Below are 18334 nucleotides of genomic sequence, written 5' to 3'. Positions count from 1 at the left end.
GTCAGCCTGGAAAATCAGGCTATTTATTCTCATGCATTCAATGGCAGGTGTAAAGGTTTATTGGTTAAATTCTCTTTTAAAAAATTACACATAAAACCAGGCCAATCCCAGTGCAATCTGTTCTATGTAAGTGAAGGATTCGTCTTGAGGATGAGCTGCACAAGCGGATCAAGCGTGCAGATGTGGTTCTCATTTGATGATAAGTTGTTATTTAATGGAAACCGAGCACAGTTTAATTGTGTTGCGCAGTTCGGGTTCCTTTGCACTCTACTCACAGCACAGTAGCAAGGCCAAAATATGTTCTGAAGAGCTGTGAGCTTGGTTGTGCTCTTTGGTCCAAATGGAAAGAATGGAAGTCCTTGGGCTTTGAGTTTTGTAAGGAATGATATCCCTTTAAAGCTAAGGATCGAGTCTGACTGAATGCACAGCTTTTCCAGGTCAGATGGCATTGAGCTGGCAAACAGCAGCATACTCTTTAACCTTGCTGTCAAGGCTTTGCTCTGGCTTACACTGTAACAGCCACTTACAGGTAGTATCATTACTTGCCCATTCAAACACCAGGTAATTACAGCTGGCAGAGGCTAGTTCTAAAAGAATCTGTAGCTCAATGGTAATTCTATATCAAATTTGATGACAGTGTGTGCAACCATCTTCAGCAACTTGAAACTGTGAATGTATCTATTATTTGTAGAACCTACAGGCCCCTGCCAAGATTTGGGCCCCATTGTCCTAGGTGCTGTGCAAAGACATAGTCAGAGAGACAGCTGTCCCCAAAAACCATACATACCTGATGGGACTGACAAAGGAAATATTGTTATCACCACCTAATAGATGAGGAGCTGAGCTGCAGAGAGATTCAGGATAAAATTTTCAAAAGCACCTAAGTTCCATTTTACGAAGAGACTTTGGAGCTGAAGTCTAATGGAAAGTAAATGGCGCTTAGTGCCTAAGTCAATTTTGAGAAAAGGATTTAGGCTCTGCAGTCACTTAGTTACTTTTGAAAATTTTACCCTGAGTAACTTGCACATGGTCACTCAGGAAGTGTGTGTGGCAGAGCTGGGAATTGCCCAGATCTCTTGAGTTCCAGTTTGATGCTTTCACCACAAGACCATCCTGCCTCTTTAAACCATTGTTACGTGCTTTCCCATCCATAGGCCCAACACAAGAATGTTCTTTTCTAACAACTAACACCTCCTCTGTTTCTTAAACCTTGCTACTAGCAAGGGGCTGATTTAATCCGTTTGTCTCATCTACAGTAATCTAAACTCATTTAAATCAATGGCACTCAATTACAAGAGACAACCCTTAATACTAGAGCTTATTACACACATCCTTATCCTCCTTAGGGGCATTGTTTATGTCCTTGTCATGACAAGCATAATCCTACAGGTCATTCGTAGATATAACAAGTCTACATACAGTGCCAGTTCAAGAGAAGAGAAAAAGCGTGGAAAAAGAGAAAGGAAAAAGAGAAAAAACATCATCTGGTTGTACAAACTGTATGGCCATCCATAGTGCTTGAGTCTGAGGGATCTCTGAAGCCTTACAGCTTGATTCTAATTTCACTTACTCTGATATAAATCAGGAATAATTGTACATAAGCCATTGGAGTCTCACTGGTGTAAAACTCCTGTGAGAGGAGAATCCAACTGCAAACTACAGGCCTGTAGTTCACCACAAGTCCAGCTCCAACCTGCTGGCATTGGTGGGAAGTGTAGTGTAGACAGGCTCCAGAGTTTTTTTATTACTGTGTCCTCATTGGGGTTAACTCCTGAGTTACACTTGTGTAAGTGCAGACACAATAAAGCTCTCAGGACTCTGAGATCCTCTAATCTCAGACCTTGTGTAGAGACACGCCGCGTAGGGTTAATGTTGTGAGAGTCTGTCGCCTTTCACCATTGCTATCACCAGTGGAGTCTCACAGCTTGCAAATGATGAGTCCAGTTTGTTCCAAATGGAGTCAAGGCCTTAGAGATCAGTGAGAGAACTGAAGCTGCACCCTCCGAAGCTGCTGAATGAATGTAAACACGGCATGTTGCCATTTAGCAAGGTTTCCTTTAAAAGCCTACTTTTGCTCTAATTGAAGCCAATGACAAATTTCCTATTTACTTCAGTGGGAGCGAGCGCAGGCCTTCAGTTACTAGTGCTATAAATTCAGACACTCGTTCTAGGTAATGCTCCAAGTCCAGGCATTCCATCATCAGTAGTTATTGCTTTCCTACATATCACTGGATCAAGAGCCAAGCCAATATGTCTGCCTCAAATCTCCTCTAATGCTTTTTTAACGGGAACCTAGATTTATTGTTTCTTGCAAAGACTGAGGAAGGAGGTGTTCTTGTATGATCTTTGCTGTTTACCTGCTCATGACATTACAGTTAAGTGTCTGTCAGTGGTTTTGTGATAAGTCCCCGTGCTTGGCATTTTATGGCTTGGCTGAAAATGTTTGCGGTGGGCTCAGAATTGTCTCACATGGTCTCAGTTTGTGGGTATGGCCTTTCTGCAAAAGTAGGAGAAGTTTTTAGATGTTACTTTAAAAAAAAACACTATTTTTTTTTTGCAACCCCCAGTTAAAACAAAGAAAAACACTTTTTATTTACCAAAACAGGGCAATTTGTAAGGCTCTGGCCCACTCTTCAGAGATGCTGAATGCTCGTATCTCTCATTGGCTTTAAAGGGAGCTGTTGGTAGTCACTAGTCCATAATAAGATCAGGTATATAGGTACTGCTTCTGATCCCACTGTTTTTAATGGGAGCAAGATCAGGCAAAAATTACATTTTTAAAAATGAAAAATATGAAAATAGCTAATATAGGACCTGGTCTCATAAGCCTTACTTATTACAGGAGCTTTCTTGTTTATTTCAGTGGAGCTACTTATATGAGCAGAGAGTAAGGATTGCAGGGTCCGAGATACATATAAGATAGTCCCTGCCTCAAAGGCTTACAATCTTTTTCTTTTGCATTTGTACAGTGCCTAGCGCAGTGGAGTACTGGTCTATTACTAGGGCTGCTAGGCACTATGGTAATACAAATAAATAATAATAGTGTGCAGTACTGTGTTTTAAGAATAAGCTACCCTTGCAACTTTGCTCTTATGTTTTCCTTAGAATTGCAAGAAAACATCTGAATAGGAATATGCCTATTGGCATAAATTATTTCTTTCTTTAGAGGTGTTGAGAGTCTGCGCTTCCATTGAGTCCAATCTGCCAATCAGTCCATGAATGTGTCTTCACATGGTAGTCTGTAATGGCTGATTTGTGGGAGACAGATGCATTTATGTGAGGTTTTAAGATGTTTACTGTTTACCCAGCAGACTGGATCATCTCCTTGGGAGCCATCTCTGAATACAGCTAAATATCATGTATCAAGCTAGGTAACACTTGGTCCTACCTTGAGTGTTGGGGGCTGGATTAAAAGACCTCTTGAGGTTCCTTCCAGTGCTACGATTCTATGAAGTTCCATAATGTAGTCATTGCATACTTTTAAAATAAATAGTACACAATTTAAGCAATCTGTGTTTATGCAGGGGACCATAAGGACAAGGCATAAGCAGTTTTTATTTCTCACATGCTCTTAATTTCCTTCTTTTTTTGTCTTATTATTTACTTTTATCTGTGGTAGTGCCCATTAGAACTGGGTGAAATTTCTCAAATGAAACTTATTTTAGTGAAAATGTAGATCCAGGTCGACTGAAACACGTCTCAAATCCATGTAGATTTTGGCAAATTGTATCAGTTGGAAAAAAATCTAAAAAAAACCAAACAAACAAAATTCTGAAAAAAACAAAAATGTTTTGTTTTGACATTTTCAAAATGAAACATTGACTTTTTAATTCAAAATTGACATTTTGTTTAGAGATTTCCTTTTATGTAGATCTATAAATAAAACAAAACAATGCTTGAAATCAAAATTTTTTTACTTTTCAACTTGCTGAATATTTTGAAAATATTTGATTTTGCATTGATCCCAAATTATTTTTTCCCCTGAATTGCCAGTGCACTGAAAAAAATCCATAATTCACACATGTCTAGTGCTCACTCTGCTAGACAATTTTCAAACACTCAAGAGGATCATTCCCCACTGTATGGAACTTGCATTCTAAGAAAGATAAGTAAGGAGACAAAGGGTGGGGAAGGGGAATGGCAATAGGCAATTTACATACAAGTGAACTCAGTCCACTGTAAGCAGGACAGCAGAAATGGGTCTTTAAGAGGAATTAATAATTTGTCACCTCCTTTTTCCTTAATTCTTTGTTTGCTTCTATTAATATTTGGCAGTAGTGGGGATTCATTGTTTGAGGTAGAACAGCTTGTTTCTTCAGAAATGTAGCTACTGTTCAAGGTGCAGCTCCAGTAAAAGCTGTAAAATGTATTGTGATAGGGACAGGCCAGACAGCTACAAGAGAGTGGTCCTATTTGCAAACTGGAGGCAGGTATATTAGCCCCAGCATCAGCAGGTCCTTTTTCCCTTGGCAACTGAACAGGTTAATTAGGACACCTGTGGCCAATCAAGGACCTGACAGAACCTGTTAGAAGTCTCCCCTCCAGCTAGATAGAGGGGGGTGAGAGGAGCTGTGGGACTAAGGTGTGCGGTTGGAGACCTGGGCAGCGCTGGGAAGGACCAGGAGAGAAACCTGCAGGTACAGAGACTGAGGAGAAACCTTGCCCTAAACAGGGCTGAGGACCTTTCCAGGCCCAGAGGCCTGAGGGAAAAGACCCTGACAGGAGGGAGAGACTGAACTGGGTGTTTGGTTTGGCGCTGCCATGCCTGGAGGCGCTACCAGAGACTAAGAGCCTCCCCAGGTAAGGAGGCTGGGAAGAGCCCTGTCCAAGCAGGGTGTGGACAGTGAGCCAAGGAGTGTGGGGGAAGTAATGCAGGGAAGCTAGTAGCTTCCTTAAAGCCAGCAGCATGAGACTGGTACTTGTAGGGTCCCTGGGTTGGGGCGTGGAATAAAGGGTGGGACCAGACCCTTCCCTCTCTTCCGGGTGGGACCGGACTCTACCCCCCTTCCTGGCCATTTGACGTTACGGCCTGAGCCACAGCGAAGGAACGAGAGCCTAGCAGACCCACAAACAGGACTGAAGGTCAGAGGGGGACGGCCATTTTGGGAGACAGAATTACCCTCGCCCACCACTGGAGGGGGTAATTCTGAGGGACAAAGGCACACCCTGGACCCACGGAGGCGGAGAAGAAGCTCTATCACAATATGTTTTGGCTTCCCTGAAATCTGGCAAAACATATTTTTTTAGTCAGCATTTTTTCCCCACTACACCCCTCCATCGCATTAATTGTCCCTTCTGTTCCTGTGTCCTCATGGTGAAAGACTTGTACTCCTTTCTGTAGTTTTTAGCTGCTGGGGTCTCCTAAGACTGCTAGTGAAGGTCAGAATTAAAGACTGCAGCCCTGAGAAAAAGTTTAAATGTTTGTTACTTTTTTCTGCTGGTTTCCACAGTGCAAGTGCAAATTTCAGTATCTCAGCTGAATGAAGCCGAGTCAGAAACTGCAGCAGTGTTCACCTTATTAAAGCAGAGCTAGCATTATGTAAACTGTATAATAATGTGGAGATTGTGCTGTGTAACAAGCATAGCTGCACTGAAGGGAATGAGTGACGTAGGAATGGAGAGGGACTGTTATATATTCCACCAAACAAAATTCTACTTTAAAAAACAGCTCAGGTTTCTCAAGGCCTCAGTTTCTCACAGCTATAAAAGAGGGTGGGAGAGGACCAGTTAAGTCTGCCTAATACTGACCTAATGTTAATTTCTAACCACTACATGGTTAGAGACGAAGCTGCACGTTTTGTGTGGAGGAGTAGGTTGGGAGTGTGTGTTGTGGGTGAGGTAAAGTAAAGAAAGCCAAATTGTGGTTGTAGATTGCAAGGGTGAGGAGTTAACTAGTGATTTCCTAGGCTCTTTTATTTGCGATTATCACTGTTGAGTCTAATTTATTTGCATCATCCCTTAAGGATTCAGTCTTGCTGTAAGGGCCTGTCCTTAATGTAAGGACGGACCTCAAGTTTGTAGTATGGGAGTGACTATGTAAATGTCCCTATCAAGTTTCTCCTGGTATGAGAGAGATGTTTCCAGAAACTTGATTTGAATCACGGTGAGCCACGTCTTTGTGCAGTTTATAAGAGTGCTCCGTCTTCTGTTGTGGCAAAGGTGACTTTTAAGGGCTTTTGGCTTCAGTGGAAGCTCTGAGTGCGTAAGAGAGACCTGACAGTGAATGGATTCTTGCCTAAGATTTTCAAAAGTGGTGGTGACTTTGGATGCCTCAATTTTTGCATGCTTACCTTGAAACTCCTCAAACCGGACTGATTTTAAACACCCATCTCTGGATACCAGGCCTCTGTAAGCTGTGCCCATTTAGGCGCCCAAATTGCTGGTCATGTTTGAAACACTTGGTCTTGAGTTTAGATCTGCCAAATACCTGACAAAATCACTTCTTGTAGCTCATTGAGCAATAAACATTAAAAATACTTATTTTAAAAGCTTAAATTTTAAAAATAATTTATAAACCTAGCATTTCTTTTTATGCTTCTCTCTATCTGAGGTACTTATGTGGCTCCAGTTACCATATTATCCAAGAAGTAATTATTATTACTTGTCATGGGTTTTATTAATTGTAGGGAACACAGAAAGTAAACTCATGCAGCAGTTTTGTTATAATTTAGAAGGAGATGTTAGTGTATTGCTTTAACAATGTAGTATCAGATACCTTACGTGAATTCCTACCTTGATATTCCTCCCCCTAAGATCTATTTCATTTTATTCATGCCTCAGAGTCATGTATTTCTTGTTTGTCTTTTCTCCTTTCTCCCTAAAATTAAACAAAGAACATCCAGAACCTTTTGAACAGTACTTGTAAGGCTTTGATCTCTTCAAAGACACTGTTTGATGTTTGATTTAAAAGATGCCATGCAGATTTCATTTAAACATGTTTTCAAGGGAATGCTGTGGGACATTACAAGAGTGTGGTGCTATATCTAGGAACCTTTGGTTAAATGAAATTCAGTATTCTTGGATTCTGCTTATACTGCTCAGGTTAGACTTAATGATCACTTTGCTCTTTTTCTCTTAACCCAAGAACAGTAAAGGTATGTAGAATGAAACTGCTGGCACAAAATCCTTTCTTCTTCTGACTCTCTCAGAATATGCAGGAGGGAGCATTTTGCATCCACCAGCAGAGAGAAGTAAACGTTTGGTTTTATTTCCAGAGCTCAGACACCAGCACAGAGATGCTGGAACAGCACAGTGAGCTGGTGGAGGATTCTGGGTAGCACAATGCAAATGAGCACATGAAGCAACCCCATTAGTTGCGGTCTCTGTGTAGCTCCCCTTTGAAGCATCCCATGCATGTCTGCAAGGTAAACTTTCTGCACCATATGTCCACACGCCACAGTTTATACCACACCTAGTAAAATGATGTCAGCGCCATTGCACTGTTTTGTTTTTCATATCATAGATCTACTGTAATGCTTTCTACACTGGTGCTAATTACAGATCATGATCTGACACTGTGTACTGCTCGTGGCTGCTTTGCAAATTGTATATTGGCAGCTGACAAGAAGCAAGTGATTTTGCATATGTGGCATTATGAGTATGATTTTTTTCAGTGCCAGGACAGCTTTAATACAGAAGAAAAGTCTCTGACGTGGTCAGCAGCTTTTGTGAAATTTTCTAAGACTCTGTGCAACTCATTTTTCTGCATGAAGCATTTACAAAATGATCCTGACAATACATTATGCATGTCACAGTGTAAGTGCCAGTATTTTAATATAGAATAGGCACCAGAATGAAATATATCAGCGTGTTTATTTTTCTATTATATAATGGTCTATTAAGTCAATATTTTCATTATCATTAAAAAAATATCCTGAAGTAATGTGCATGCAAATAAAGCTGTTTATATCACTTATGGTCTCCCATTCTATAAATAAAGGAACAACTGCATTGTAGGCCACTTTCTCGCTCTCTGAAGAGTTCCTTAGATGATATTGAATGAGGTTCTAAATTTTAATTGAAGTGTAAGGGGTTATTTCTGTAGGGGCACAGGCAATAATGGATTGCTTGTCATGGTGAATGTACATCAATTTTGCTCAGTTGGTGTAAAAACATTTACACTGAAATTGCATTAAATATAAGTTGTGCTATGTTAAATTTAAGCGAAGCTTTTCAGGTTTCATAATGAAGATCCAGAGAAACAGAGATCTGTTTACACTGCACTGAGCCGACTGGAACAGCGCTACGTTACTTGAGGGGGTGGATTTACTCAGTCGACTTCCTGATCGATTGAGCGGGTCTTACTGACGGCTCAATCGATCCTGAAAGATCGATCTGGTGGCGGCGAATTTGCCGCCGTCAGTATTAACGCCTCCTGAGTGATGTGCCCAAGTTCTGTGCTTCTCAGAGACACATCTGAGAATTGAACCCAGGAGTCCTGATACCCTTTTTCAGATTCTAACCACAGGATCATGCAGCTTGCTTTTCTCTTGTGTTCTTGACCCGGAGCTATATCCTAGCCTTCTAGTTCAGTTCAACATCATTAATAGAATGCTTTCAGGATCATTCTTCTCTTATGCAGACAAAAAAGCGGCCTCTTTAAGCATCTCTGCCTGATCTGAAAATCGTGCTGTCCTATTGCTAATATTACTGATCACTGTGCCCCTTTAAAAAAAGATTTTCAGTGATTAAAGGGAGAGGGAGGGAACAGATTAATGGGCCTACATGGTGTATCCACTATTTATAGTCTGTAGGGAGGTGATCCCACTCTGCTTTTAAAGTACCAAGATGGATTCTGCTGCCATTAGCCTGGTCTGAATTCCACAATCACAGCACTAGCAGGAGATTCATGATTGGGCATACCAGATGGAGCAGTGCAGGAGCTGCCTCTCTGGGACATGCACAAAACATTTTTAGCTCTGGTGAGGCTGCAGGAATCTTAATTAACAGTGGCAAAGCATTGCTGGTAGGAAGATCTCTATATTACTCCCTGCCTCAGAGGAACTCTCATTACTCCTAGAAACTTGCTAGCAATTCTTTCATTTTAGCAAATTGTGCCATGTTCAGTTCTGACTTAGCCGAATTGTCTCAAATGCTTTTATGGTACTACCGTTCACTTCTGTGAATGTCCTATTATGGGAGATTGTAGCAGGTAGCGTAGCTTTGTGCTTGAGGCACAGGACTGTGAGTCAGGACATCTGGGCTCAGTTCCTGGTTCTGCTACAGACTTGCACTGGAATCTCAGGCAAGTCACGCGGGGCATGACCTACACAGCCTGTGGCTGCCCACAGCAGGGAGTCTCCCAGCCTGGATTGATAGACATGGGCTAGTGGGCTAGCGCTCTAAAAATAGCTGTGTAGACAATATTTTGACATTACCAATTGGACTCTGAAGCCCACTGCCCTCTCTTGGCTTCAGAGTTCGAGCCGCAATTTCAAAGCATTGTCTACATGTGTTTAGAGTGTGAGCCCTGCTAACCTAAGTATGTTGCCCCAGGTTGGGAAAGTCACTGCTGTGGGCTGCTTAGACATACGCTAAGGGGAACATTTTTAGAAGTGACTGCATGGCTTGGAAGCGTAAGTCCCATCTAAAACCGCATCTCCATGCTCATTCCCAAGTGAATATCTTCTGAACATTTCTGAATGGTTCTGTGGTTTGTTTGTTTTTTAATTAAAATTAAGGGAAAATTCAAAACAAAAAGTGATTTTGATCCAGAAAATTGAAACGGAAATGTTTCTATTTTTGTCAGGTTTTTCAAGAGCTTTTATTTAAACGAACAATTTGGGGAAACAACCAAATTTGTAAAATGGTTTGAGGCACCGAATCTGCATTTTTTCCCCTCCAAAATAGTTTCAGCTGAAAATGTTGGCTGAGCTCTAATGGTGACTCTGCTCATTGCAAATAAAATAGCACCCTCTGGAGTCTGTCAGTGCTTCTCGGTGTGTGGTCTGAAGAGTGTCACCTCAGAGAATGGAACTAGGCTTTCCCTCTTTCCAGGGACTCTCTTTCTCTGATGCCTCCACAGTATCCCCAGCTTAGCTCAGATAAATGGCTTTGGACAAACATGGGCAAACTTGGTGGTGGCTTTGATTGTGCAGAGCCTTAGAGCTCACAGGCTTGTTCTTCACACTGGAATCCAGGGGTGGCTCACTCCTGGGTCCCATTGCATTTGAGCCTTCCCATCTCTCAACTCACAGACACACTTTCAGAGACTCATGTATCTTTGGCCTATCTTTCCTTTTGATGCTTGTGCTGGAGAAGCAGATTAGCAGGATCTGAGCTCTGCCCCATAACACAAAGTGGTTCCTGATGATCAGAATTGGCAGAAGACTGTGAGCCAGTGGCCTGTTAAGGAGGGAGGGATACAGGGCCAGATGTTGTTACAGAACATTAGAAGCACAAGCAGGTGTCAGGGACTTTAGGAAAGCAGGGTGGCTCTCCTTCTTTTACTGGGATCTTGACATGATGGCACCTACTTTCCACCACAAAGTTTGAGGGTGGGTGGTTTGCGTGATGTTTTCAAACTGTCTGATGTAAACTGATGTCTACCTGCATGCAAGCGCAGATATACTGCCACAGCCACCTGATTGTGATGGGCAGAAAAGCACCAGACAAATCTGATGGTTCCATCAGGCAATAGAAACTAAAGTGCAGTTTGCAACAGATGAGATTAGTGGAAATATGTGTTAGTCACTAGGGAATACTGTTGTCCTCAAAAAACAGCCATTTGGATGGACTGGACTGAGCTGTATCAATACTGTTGCATCAGAAAATGTCTGCAGGCTGGAACAAAGCAAGTATCTCTGGAAAAATACTGACCTCAAAGGTCTGTTGTAATAGATGAGCTGCTTGTTTTGCTAGACAATAATCCAAATGGCTGGGTTTTCTTGTTGTGCCTTCAGGGTGCTACTCTTGGTTCTGACAGTGGTAGATGTAATGAGCAATACTGATGGTCATCTCTGAATCAATGCACATGTATCTATGTGGTGAAGGGTTCTGAACTAGCTACTTGGGGGTACAAGGGTTCAGAGCAGCTTGAAATGCTTGTCTCCATGTAGCCCGGCTGATATGGACTTTCAAGCAGGATGCTTTCCTTATTATGTGATCTGAGTCATCATCCACAAATGGTCATAAACAAAGGCCAGCTATGTATTTTGTGCCGCTCTAGGGCATTTAGTGAAAGCTGAGGGCAAGAGTAATGAAAATTTTCAGAGTGCTGACCCAAAATTAACCCTTTTGTTGCAGAGTAAAGAGAAAATGATGCTTGATTTTTAGGTGACTGGTTCAGTAGGAACTGTGTTGAGGTAGAGCAGCGCTGGAGCCTGATGGCTCAGTTCCGGAAACTGATCTTCTGGTGACTGTGAACCGTTAGCAGCTATGCAGTATGGTCTGGTTGCTGGGCCTGGGTTGGATAAGCTCTCTTGTGTTTTTTTCCATATCAAAGGAGTTTATGGTTTAGGGGTGGCTGGGAGGCCAATACAATGAGATGCTTTTATTTCAGAATTAACACACGTACACTGTTTAGTGCCAGCCCCAAAACCTGCATCTGTCATTGTTACTTTATTGGCGTATAACATTTATTACTAGGTTCTTGCAATATAGCTGGTACCCCTGTAAGAGAATCAGCTCTGTCCAAATGAATTTCTGTTCTCAGGCCGTGTGGAAAGCCAGTTCATTGCTGAGGGCAAATTGTGGTCTGAAAAGTTGATGAAACAATGACATTTTTGTTGCTGTTTCAAGTGAAGGGAGCTCTGTTGTGGTCAGATGCTCCATCCTGCTAGATTGGGTTCAGAGAGGACAGAGAAGTGGAGTTGAGAATGAGGAGGCTGTGGCTGAAATGTTATCACCAATTTCTCCCAGAGCATCAAATGCTACCATTTTTGCAGATAAAAGCTGACAAAAATTCTGAAAGAGAGGAGGGGAAAAGCCTTCCTTTTAATAAAACCCAAATTCTCATACAAATTCACCAGGGACTAGAGAACCCCTTTCCATAGGAAAACTTATGGGAAGGAGAGTGGGGAGAGAAGATTTTCCCCATATGGTTCTATTGCAGTGGTGGAAAAGGAGCTAAGGTTCTGTCCCACAGATCCTGGGCCACCTATGTGAAGCCTCTGTCCTGGTGCTGGGCCTCTCTGTATTACTTCTTGAAAGTTCCAGTCCAGTGCCTTAAGCATCTGCTTGGAGTTGCAATGCATAGGACTGGAATATTTGGTGTGCACTGGACAGTTTAGAGCCACTGGCCCTCTGTTAGTCTCCGTAACAGCTGTTCATTAATAAAGGGTACAAAATTCAGATTGTGATCATGCCGGTGTGAGGGGAGAGGCTTTTTATTTATTGATTGACATAGTTAATGATAATGCACAAGTTCTGATCCTACAAAGATTTACATACATGCTTAAAGTTATGCACCTGAGTAATCCTGCTGAGGGTGCATAGAGTTAAATATGTATGTAAGTTAGTGCCATTGCTGTAATAGAGTGTGGAGCTGACCCTCACCAGGACTGGAATAGCTCAGAAGGTACTAGAGCCATCCATCTTGAGGATCCCTGAACATTAATGAAATAAGCCTTGCGACGCGCCATCTAATCTGTCTAGGCATTTATGCCACAAGCATCACTGAGACATCTGAACCACCCCTATGAAGACGTTAAATCTAATTATCCCATGCTACCACCACTGGACCACACTCTCTCCCTCTTGCATTAATGCTGGTTGAGACTGGCTAACATGTTATTTCTCCTGACATCAGATAAGGCAGGTTCCATCGGCTGCACTGACGTTTTTGTAGGGCTCCGTGGAATGCACATTAGAGCTGCCCCACTTCTCTTTGCTTTTTCATGATTGTAATATTAGGCATGAGAATTCAGGCAGCTATAGATATGAGAGAATGAGTGAGTGTGTATGTGTGCACAAAGCAAAGAGAGAGTAAGGAATTGAAAAAGATATGCATCTCCCAGAAGTCTGTGCTGGAAGAAGACAGTAAGCTTGGAAGAACGATGGGCAAGATAAGAAGCCGAGGGACTGATGAAAAGTAGGTGGGGGGAAGGCAAAAGAGAGAAAATACATAAATGGGGGAAGCAGATGAGAGAAAAGCAGAAGAGACACAACAGCAATGATGTTGTTTAATGGCATATTTGATGCTTGCAAGAAGAAAACCCCAAAGACCTGATGGTGAAAATTAAAGCAAATCCCAGGGGAGATACTGGACTGCTCCTTAGTGTTATTTTTAGTTGTATTGTGCACACAAGTGTGAGTGTTAAATTCCAGTATTAAAGAAACTAATCACAACATAGGATCTCAGTATGCTGTCAAGAGCATCTCATGGGGTTTAAGCTGTACATAGGGCAAGCCAACTCTTAACCCTACTGCAGCTGCACTGTGAAAATCTAATTTCAATGATGCCTGTAATGTGAGGAAGGGGTGAAAGAGAGAGAGGTTGAGTGAGAGTCTTGAGGTTCTCAAGAGTATAGCTGAGATGAAGACATGTTTGATCTCATCAGAAGTTAAGGAGGTTAAAAATAGTACAGAAAAAACAGTTCAGAGAACTATGAATTTGTGAGAGCTGTCTCTTTAAAGGTAGACAATGAGCTGGATTCAGGCTGGCACCTCCAGTCATGACAACAAGCAAAAGCATAGGGTTGTCAGGCTACAACAAAAAGAGAAGGGAGAACTGCCTATAGGGAAATAAGATATAAGAAAGGCAGTGAGGATTTCAGGGCAGGGAGGCAGAGAGGATTCCAGTCCTGTTTTCCAAAGGGCCGTGAGTACAATAGTGAATGACATGGGAAAAGAGACATTGACGTTGGCAGGAGAGAGAAGCTGCAATATCCCCTTTGTGGGGAGACCTTTGGGTGGGTGGGATGTGTCTGGTCTGATTAAAAAGCCAGGCACATCAAACATACATGAAAGTACTGGGTCAAATAGAGGATGAGATGAGACACCTGGGTCTCAGACATGTTGCCAGGGCTAAAGTGTCAAAGAAGAACAGTGGTAGTTGAGGAGAGGATGGATGCTCAAAAAGGTATGTCTTATTTCCTGTAAGGACACAAAGTGGGCCTATCTAGAGGAGCCATTGCAGAGATAAGACAAGGAGGCATAATTTTCAGTAGTGCCTAAGTGATTTAGCAACTGAAATCCCATTGGAGTCCGTGGGACTTATACTGTAAGTGACTTAGGCACTTTTGAAAATGTAACCCTAGATCTGTTAGGCAGAGGGTTGTGTATGGTTGTATGTCCCTCTCTCTCTGGTTTCATTATGACCCAGGTAGCAATTTTAGATGCTTTGAGGAAATTCCCGCAAGCCATCTTCAAGAGGTAAAACAACCTTCAATCTCTAAGCAGAGGCCGCAAAGAGAAGTTGTCTGGCAAGTCCCCATCTCAAGACATACGGCCAATAGGGCGCAGGCTAAGTATTCCTTGCCCAAAGGGTGTATTTTCTTTTGGGTTGTGAGCCTCAGGATGCATGAGAAATCCCTGATGACCATGAGAATTGAGTTTACGGGGTAAAACAATAGACTAAGATCTGGGTGATCGAGGCCCACTTATTAAGAGGCCTGTGGGAAGTCAGGTGGAATTACAGGGAGGGAACTTTTCTGGAAATCTGTGTGAAAATCATGTGCAGAAATCGTGTCAATCATAAATAAATATAAGTTTAATGCTCTCACCCTATTCTCTGTTCGACACCTAGGGCTCACTTCCATAATTGCAAACCTTTTATTTGTTCTGGCTACACTAGAAAAATAGTGTAAAACATGTTAGATAACATGTGTTAGCTAGACATTTTTTCCTGGTCTTGATATATCCATTGACTTTAATAGATGCAGAATCAGGTTTTACTCAATCTTAGCCAGTGACAGATATTTCTAACAGGAGAACATTTCACACCAGCCTGTTATATTTTGATTTCTCTCCCCTCCTCCAGTTCATGTGTGTTGCATACACTGCAGGAATATAGTTGACTCAAAAAATTGGATTGATTTGAGTGAATACATCCCTGTATCTTCCACTGGTTTTATGTGGCCTTGTATCTAACATAAACCATAGCATTATGATGTTTTCTGGACCACCAGACAATTGTGTGCTTGGGAGGTTGTATCTGCAGCCTCCAAAAGGTTAATGAAATGCCTTTTGGGGTTTGGGCTTTTTAATATTTCACTACAATGTCAACACAATGATTGGTAGCTACTTTACGAGCTCTTTTTGTCCATTTCCCATTTGATCTTGCATATATATTGCAGATAGTAAGAGCTGTTCATATTGTTTACCTTCTTTTATACTGCAATTTATGTCACAGATTTGCAAAAAGCCAGGCATAATGTCTGCAAAGAAGTGTTATCTATGAAATTTTAAACACCCCAAATTACACAGACTTATTTGATTGATTCAGCTGATCTTTATCTTGCCTGGTATTCTAATGACCATTAAATTATTCTGTTTATGTGAAACCTTTAACATTAAAAACATGTTTTAGGAGGAAGTTTTTTGATTCCCAATGGCACTATTTAAAGAAGTTGGTTGAAAGATATCTATAACTGCTGTCTGTATATATGTACTTTCTCCTTCCTCCTTTGAGGTTGAGAGGCCATTTAACTTTCTACTCCAATATTGAATTCTCTTAACTAGTGGCTGTTAAATTCCTTCCACCAAATGCATTGCGTTTAATCTTTCTCCTCAGAATTGTAGTGGATCCCAGAGTTGAAAGGTATACATCTATCAGGGATGGGCCTTTATTCTGGATCTAAAACTGCCCTGAACGTTGGCTATGGATCTAAGCTTTTGAACTCTGTTGTGTGAGCCCACTGAGGAATATTAATAACTCTTACCACTTTCCTCATAACTCTTCTCTGAACCTTTTGAAAGTTTCTGAAGTGTTTGGAAAAAGGTTTTGCTTTCCACTCCCAGTTTGCATCCAGGCCTGGGATTGGAAATGCTTGAGATACCACAAGAAAGACTGTTCTGGTCAGTATTCCCATTAGGGAAAAGATAATGAAATCTCACAAGTCAGCCTTTTCTTATGGGATTTTCAGGTTGGTTTTCCAGACTCGTGAGGTTTGGATTCTTTGGAGAAGCTTTGGGTGAGCATCTGACCTTTCAGATACTTATCTGAACTGAACCATTTAGAGTTCACCCATCCTTGTGCAAAATCAGTCACCATATTTGTAAGCAACGACAATGTTAATACCATGTTTTGCTATAAAGAAAAGGCACTTTGTTTAGTCCCTTACATTTCCAATAAACACACAGGTTCAGATCCTCAGCTGGTGTAAATGGTCACAGCCCAATTGAAGTCAATCTAGGTTAATTTACACCAGCTAAGGATCTGACCTAAATAGTTTTAATGATGCTGCTGCCTCAAAGGATTGAAATTTGGCATAATTTGGAGGAGGGCAGGGGATATATCCCATGCAGACAAACTCTTTGTGCTTGATTGTCTGTTGCTTTGCCCTTTACATTTGTTGTGATCTAAAATTAATTTAAATTACCCAGAGAAGATGACCCCAGTGTCAGGGTGAATCTCTGGTGGCAGAAAACCAATGCCATTTCTCCTTTCCTCTGATTGGATTAGCCATTTTGATGTTAGACTGCATTTTCTGCTTCTTCTGAGTGCTTGCAGACTGGTTGAATGTAGAGCAGCTTTCGGGCTGCTCTAATATGGTGCAGGGCAGAGAAGTCCCATGATCAAGAGAATACAAAGGTGAGCTTTGGGCCACCACAGTGTGCACAGACTCTCCTGACCTGTTTCTGTGCAACTCAGCCACACCCCAATACCCGGCTTTTCCTTTACTGAAAAAATTACTGATGTGGTAGAAATAGAGCAGAAACCTGGCCTGGCCATGCATTTGGAATTGCAGAGGACTATATAAATACTTGAAAAGCTTGACAATTAACACCAGTCGATGAGGTTCTGCCCTTCCGGGTGCATCCACACAGCTAGAAAAGACCCAGGGCAGTGAGTCTCAGGCTCATTGCTGGGGAACATAGAAGTGGAAAAAACTGAATTCAGTAAGAAAAGTTGCTGAAGTTTTAAGGCCTGATCCATGGCCATTTGATGGCAATGGAATTTTCGTCAGGGGTTGGGATCCCTAGAATTTGAAAGGGATTTTCCTCTTAAAGCAATTGTTTTTAAAACAATATATTTGTGGGATTATGCCATCACAAAAAGACGGTTGCAGCGGGATAGGTTGAGGCAAAAGGAATCCGATGAAAGCAAGTGTTCAAAATGTTTGTTTAGCTGAGGTTAGTCCTGCTTTGAGCAGGGGGTTGGACTAGATGACCTCCTGAGGTCCCTTCCAACTCTAATATTCTATGATTCTGTCATTGAGCACTGAACTATGTTCTTGTTAAAGTATTCATTCTGCACACATGCACAGAGACACACATAGAAACATACACATTTGGGCTGCTCATATTTGTTTTGCTGAAACATGTTTTTTAATGGCTTTCAATGAAAATGAGAATTTTTTTTGTGGCTATACTTAATTTTGGTTGACATTTTCTGTTTTTTTCAATGAAAATCTGGAAACTGAAAAATTTGGGGTAATGTTTTTCTGTAAAAAGATCTTTTCCCCCCCTGAATGTAGTTTTCACAAAACTGAAAAATGAAACTGAAGAAAAATTCTGGATAATTTTGGAAAAAAATTACTTGAAAAAATTCTGTGAAAAATATTTGCCATTTTTTGACCAGCTCTAGTTACAAATACCTAGGTGCACACACTGTTCTATTTCAGAAACTTCCTTCAGTTTTGGTTTTCTCAGTTTTTCAAGCCTATAATGAAATATTGGTTCTAGTAGTTCATAGGCAGGTGGGGAGCCTGCTTGGCTGGAACAGAGTTTAACAGAACTGGCAGCAACTTTCTAGTGTGTTGAGCTGCTGGGAGCAGTGTCTAATACTGGATACCCTACTTCTCAGGCAGTTACAGCCTTCACTGCTGTTCTGCTTTTCCTATGGCCTTGCTTGGTTAGTTTTCACCTTATTGAGTGTGTAGCAGCTTCCGGTCTCCTCCTTGTATGCTGATGTTACAATCCTTCCTAGCAGCATGTAGTAGCTTAGGCTAAGATTTATGTGCTCAGTGTAGGGGTAACTGGGTGAAATTCCATGTCCTGTGTTATACAGGAGGCCAAACTAAATGATCGATTGTATATTCTGCCCTTAAAAGTTATTAATTTATATTACATTATCATTTCAAATGCCAGGAAGAGGTTGAATTTGAATGGTATTATGCCCTCTACCTATATTCTGTTCAGGGCAGGGTGGGAACTCCGCCAACTGACACTTTCCTTTTTTTTTTTTTTTTTTTTTTTTTTTAATGTTTCTCAGTCAGACCTTTGTTGGACT

The 18334-nt window shown here is 41.5% G+C and overlaps 2 protein-coding genes across 3 annotated transcripts in view; both read left to right on the top strand.

Moving 5' to 3' along the window:
* The window catches only part of CALN1 (calneuron 1), a 269840-nt gene that overhangs the window by 38159 nt on the left and 213347 nt on the right, over positions 1-18334 (top strand). Inside the window, exon 1 of one of the 2 annotated variants that reach the window (XM_067537932.1) lies at positions 4584-4637. The exons of the other annotated variant lie outside the window; for it this stretch is intronic. The gene's annotated coding sequence lies outside the window, so the exon portion shown is untranslated. Of the gene's footprint in view, positions 1-4583; positions 4638-18334 lie in introns of those variants that run through there. 2 annotated transcript variants of the gene reach the window in all.
* Positions 1-18334, top strand: part of LOC137146567 (S-adenosyl-L-methionine-dependent tRNA 4-demethylwyosine synthase TYW1-like) — a 196118-nt gene that overhangs the window by 143932 nt on the left and 33852 nt on the right. The window lies entirely within an intron of this gene.

Source organism: Emydura macquarii, unplaced genomic scaffold (assembly GCF_026122565.2).
Source record: "Emydura macquarii macquarii isolate MOO-44397 ecotype Brisbane River unplaced genomic scaffold, CSIRO-AGI_Emac_v2 contig_450, whole genome shotgun sequence".
In the NCBI taxonomy this organism is placed as follows: Eukaryota; Metazoa; Chordata; order Testudines; family Chelidae; genus Emydura; species Emydura macquarii.
The sequence above is the reverse complement of the archived record's forward strand: the minus strand, read 5'-3'. Positions and strand labels throughout refer to the sequence as shown.